Source organism: Sminthopsis crassicaudata, chromosome 1 (genome assembly GCF_048593235.1).
Source record: "Sminthopsis crassicaudata isolate SCR6 chromosome 1, ASM4859323v1, whole genome shotgun sequence".
Taxonomy (NCBI): domain Eukaryota; kingdom Metazoa; phylum Chordata; class Mammalia; order Dasyuromorphia; family Dasyuridae; genus Sminthopsis; species Sminthopsis crassicaudata.
In genome coordinates, this window is record NC_133617.1 from 10,099,607 (window position 1) to 10,105,664 (window position 6,058).

Genomic DNA, 6,058 nt, shown 5'->3' on the forward strand with positions numbered 1-6,058 from the left:
TTCAGGAAGACCTGAGTTCAAATTTGGTCTCAGACACTTAACACCTCCTGGCTGTGTGACCCTGGGCAAGTCACTTAACCCCAATTGCCTAAGGAAAGGAAAAAGGAAAGGGAAGGAGGGAGAAAAAGAAGGAAGGAAAGAAGAAAGAAAGGAAGGAGGGAAGGAAGAGAAATTTTATAGAGAATATGGAACCTGAGATGAGTCTCACATGAAAAGAGCTCTGGGAGATAGCTATGAATTTTAATTTTTTTTAATTTTAATTGGAAGTGGAAGAGGAAGGTTCTGGCCAAATGCATGAGGCAAGATATGGAACAGCAAAGTTAGTAAAATTATCCAGTATGGCTGGAGCATAATGAAGATGAAGGGGAGTTTGGGAAGTAGATCTAGAATGGACTTGAAGGCTTTTGAGGAGGGATCTGTGCCTTAGGAAGCTATTTGACAGATATGTTAGGTAGAATGAAAAGGGAAAGGACTAGAAATAGGAAATCCCGTTAGTAAATCATTTCAGCAGGCAGCACTTCTATAGGGTAAGTGATAGAGATGGTCTCCAAGGTTATGACTAGAAAAATTGTGACACGGGAGCCACCTGCCAGTGGCTGCTGGAGGTCTAACTGAGACCTGTAGAATGGATCTCTTCATGGGAGAGGCTGATGATTGTAGAGGGCTGAAACAAGAGAGTAATTAAGGCTAATTACCTATTCCATGTGAGATAATGGCTGTATAAACATATTTAGATGATGGCTCTCCTCATGATTGGGGCTTGCTGAATGCTTGATGGTGAGGTAATCCTAAGCAAGGATTGGAGGGCTGAGGGAGAGAAGGCAGGGACGAGGAGGAGAGAGGCTGGAGACTCGGGACTCCAGAATCCAGGATGCATCTTTGATGAGCCACGTGGCACCTTGCCTGCCTCCTTCACTTCTCCCCCTAAAGACCAAGGACTTTGATTTATCCTGACTCTGGCTGATCCTGAGGCCCTCCAAGGAGCTAGCCTGTACTTTACAGATGATGATACAAGGAGACTGAGAGGAGTTACTGTTCTCTGACCTCTTTCCTCTTCCCTCCAATTTATTTCATTCCCGATCCACAAAGGACATCTGCATAAGTAAAGGCTGCTTTGCAACTCCTTCAAGTGTTAAGGTATGGTCCTTAACAAAATATAGTGGTTCCCTTCATAGAAATAGGGACGCCTGGAAGACTGGAGATTGCATGAAGGGAAATAAAATAAATCTACCCAGATTCCCCCTTTCTATTGCTCTTTCTTTAAAAATTACATGGTAATTTCTCTCTGGTCTTTACTTTTGTGTTTGTAAAATGTCTCCCTCCAAATGAATGAAAGCTTCTTGAGGGCAGGAACTGGTTCCCTTTTTTAGCTGCATCCCCGGTGCCTTGAACCTAGTAGGTCTTCAATGTTTGTTGGGTGAATGAAAAATAATTTGATGATCTATATAAAGGGAGTTTTCTCACTGAAAGATCCAAAGCATACATGTTAAAATCCTTTCAATGGCAGGCCTAAGTGACATTATGCTCATTCTCCAAAGTCAGAGACAAACAACAGCAACTCTTTTGATTGGGCCACATCTATAGTCTCATCCCCATATCGTTCAATGAGTGCATGTCAGCTGAAGAGATGAAAATGGACGTGCGCTTGGGAGGCAGAGAGAAAGAAGTTGAAAACCATAATAATTAAAAGGAAGTCACATCCCACAGAACTTTACCTCCCTGTCCAGCAGGAGCAGTATGAACCTCCCCTAGCATCTGAAAGAGGAAGGGGATATGTGCTACATAAATTAGCATTTCAATTGCACTGATTTTACAGAAGGGGAAACTGAGGCAAATAGATGCTAAGTGACTTGTCCGTAGTCACATAATTAGTAAGTGAACCAGAACTTGAACTTAGGTCTTTCTGATTCCAGATATACAAAGTAAATTCAAAGTAATGGTGGAAAGGAACAGGTTGGAGAGAGAGCAGTAATAGCTGTAGGACTTAAAAACCCCCTGCCCACCTAATAAAGGTGATGAACTAAATGGCACTGTGAAGCACACATTTCTGGTCATTATGGGAATCTGGTTTGCTTGACTTTGCATATCTGTAACAAGGGCTTTCCATTTTTTCCCACTTGGGACAAAGGTGGAAACGAGAATAGGAAATCTCCTAAATACTTGATAATTGAAAACAATCAATTCAAAAAACAATAAAATGAAGAGATCTCATGCAATTGAAATGAGACTTGCGGGAAATTTAGGATTCCAAAAGGCAGGCAGCTCTGACTACTACCAACAAAAATGAAGACTAATGACCTTGCTTCAAGCATATGAGGAGGGCAGGACATTTTGCAGTAACTTTCAGAATCCATTATCTGTTAATGCCATGAACAATTATGGATGTAGTAAGTAGGGAAAGGGAAAAGAAGGAATAAGCATTTATACAACACTTCTTATGTTCCGGATACTGTGCTAAGCTCCTCCCCTTTTTTTTCAAAAATTTAATTTTGTCTTCACAACTATCTCTTCGAGGTAGGTGTTATTGGGACCCCCATTTTATTATTCCCATTTTACAGTTGAGGAAACTGAGGCAGAATTCTTGACTTGCTCCAATTTGAGCCCAATTTGAGCCCAGGCCATCCGGACACCCAGAATTTTCTCTATTGTACCACCAGGTGCTTCTATATGAGTATAAAGTACAAGCTGACCTCCTTTCTAAAGGTGAAATTTTGTGAAAGAATAGAGTTCTACTATCTAGATACTTACAGAGAACTGTTGGAGGGAACTACTTCAAGTGGAAATGAAAGTGAATCTAAGAGATAATGGGAAATTCTAGTCGATATCAGGAGGTTGTTGGGGGAAACAATCTGACAACGTGGGGGTCAGGGTGGGGGGAACAAAAGGCACCACTGACCAGCTAGACCTGACTGGTGGGAAGCTTTAGCCACATGACACAAATTTTGGAATGTGATCTGAAATAAGCCAGAGTTTACAACAGACTGATGTGGTGGTTCTGGTCCAAAAGTGGGACAACATGAGACATCGGAAGGTCATTAACAGTTAACAAAAGGTTTACTTAGCCACAGGAAGGAAGAACTTTCAAAGCAGGGCAAGATTATTTATCATGGATACAATTTTGAGCTAGTCAGGATCCCACGAAGATCGACAGCCCCTCATGTCCTGGATGGTTTTGTGCATAGATGACCAATAAGTTCCATTGATAGCCAAGGCCTTAGTCCCTGGAGAGAACTAAACTTTGAAGGTAGTGCCAATAACTTATAAGGAAAAGCTGGCTTAAGCTGCCTGCAATAATCTTAGGATATTGTGCTCACCACAAGCCCACCTCATTCTCATAGAAATTTTTGAATTGTTCTTTGGTTTGGTCTTTGACCCCGTTCGTTACTTATTAGGCCTCATTTAAGTCTATATTTTTGTTCATATTTTAACTTAGTTACAATTTTTAATTGTGTAATGGTCTGATGTGTTCTAAGACAAATTAAAATGAAGATCTGCATTCAAGTCCTAGTCAAACCACACTGAGTGACTGAACCAATGTTAAACTCTGCCCCAAGGCAACTAAGATACCCAACTACAGAGGAATTCCCAATTTTGCATTAGGGGAGGGAGTTTATACTCTAAGGAATTCCCTGAATTGAGGAAATTATGAGTCTAAATAAAAAGGATTTAAGAATTTATTTCTACTTTTTGCTGAATTCTTTATGTGCTAGATCATGAACATTCTTTGTCATATCAGAAGTGATGATTGAGACTCCTGTTCTTTACAATTCATTTGAGGCAAAATAGATTTCCCTTAAACATTATGTGTATGTATAAATCCCTGTTTTAGTTGTTACTTTTAGGCAATATAGTGTAATTTTCTTATATATTCTACAATTTGCTTCATTTTTTCAGCTCGAATTCAGACCATTACCGTTCGGTTTTAAGTGGTTGTTTTTCATCCATAAAATCCTATTGCATTACTATTGGATAAATGAACACACTAACAGTCTATACTGCTAGCAATAATTCACTTTTAATCTCTGGGAATGAACCCAAAGACATATGAGAATTCAACTTTTAACTGATATCTTTTAAAAATGTATTCTTTTTGGTCAGGGGACAGAGAACTAGCCCTGGAAGACATGGATTCAAGTCTTGCCTCTTGCATATTGATTAGCAAATATGGGCAAGACAGTTATACATTCAGTATCCTGGGCAATTCTCTAAGATTATGTCTTACAGAAGCACAGCCAATGCATCAGCAAGAGTTTCAATAGGAATTTCCCACACCTATGAAGTAAAAAGCTAGAAAGTGATAGGTGAACCTCTAAGATTTGTTCCTCCTTTATCATAGATACTAGAAGTTAAGGAATAATATAGATAAATCCTAGGTTTATCTAAGAACATGAAAGGTCCACTTAGTTCCAGCTAGCAGCAATGAGGAATAAGCTTGCAATATAAGACAAACATAAAATTTCTTCCTCTAGAATATAGAGTATTCCCTACCATTCTGTGTCCACAAGTATGGCTCCCCCTCACCCCCTTCCAAATGTAGCTCAATGATCCAGGATGTCCTGTATCCGCCATTTCTCATCCCTAGAATATCCCTGGCATACGCTTGCATCATCTGGGATTTGCCCATTCTACTTGCTAGTCACTAGTACTATACTTGTGTGTAGTTTTCTCTGTTCAGGCAAAGATCATCCTAACTGCTCCCAATTTTGTAGCCAGTTGGACTCCTGAGAGATAGAACATTTCCTGTAAATAATGACTGAGTCCGGTCTGAAGCTTCATTTCAAAGCCTAACAATGTCATCTGTATTTCCTGAGATAAAATACTTTTGATAGATTTTTAAATGGCAAAACTTGGAGAAAATAACAAAACACACCCATTTTCTTCACATTAGATGACAGGTAGAGGCTTGTAGGTGAAGGACGTGGAATATACTGTCAGAAGCGTTCATTTTTAGCATAGCATTTTTGCTGTAGTATTTTGAGAAATGACTAGGGCAAGCAAAAAAAAAGGCATCAATAATATGTGTGTGCACACACATGTGCACATGTCTGAAGTTGGAAAGTTTCGGGTTACAACTAAGACATCATCCAGCTGTTGCCCAAGCCATTTGTCTTGATTTCTTCCTCAATCCTGGCTCCTTGTGCAAGTTTTTCATTAATAACTTAAGTCACCTTAACCAGGGGAAGTCTCAACAGAAAGTATGGAATAATCGAGAGCCAGATGTCAGACCTTGGGGAATTTTTACCACAAGGAAATAAAGGAATGAATGAAAAAGCATTTATTAAACATCAACTGTATGCCAAACCACTCTATTAAGCACTGGGGATATATATAGAAAACAAAAGAAACCCTTCCCTTAACAGGCTCACATTCCAATGAGAATATTGAAATAAAACATAGTGGAGGAGTAGCCACCGTGGTGCCCTTTGGTTACAGACGGAGTAAATGGGGCCAGAATGGAGCAGACTGACCTCTAAGCCAGAACAATGGCAGAGTTGATTTATTTGATCATGGTTCCAGAACTGACAGAGGATTCATAATGGGAGCAGGAGAGAGGACAAGTCTGGACAGGTGTGAAGCAGAGGAAAAGAAAATAAGGAAACTGAGAAACATCTCTACTCAAGTCAGAAGAGGGGAGCAGTATCTATGTGTGCTCATTGATTTTTCAAGTAAACAAGGAAAAAGGGAAATCATCAGCTTTCTGCAGAAGGGAAAAGAAGTGAGAGCAACTGGCAAACTACAGCAGCCCCACCTCCTGCTTTTAGTCCAACTGTCACATGCTTCTAAGCACCTGCTAACCCAAAGTGGTAACCCAATCCCCTGCCTTCCCCTCGGCACTACACTACCTCCTGCCAGCAGCTTGCCAGAAGGAATCCCAGATAAAACCTCGAGACTGACAAGAGAAGTCAAACTCTGTTGCTCCTGCCACACCCATCCCAAATATTCCTGTACTGCCAGGAGATACATGGGGGAGCAATGAGCTATTCTACTGCTTCCTCTCATTCTAGAAATAGGAGCTAGAAATAATCAATTGTTAGCCAAGGAAAGCAGAGCTAAGACA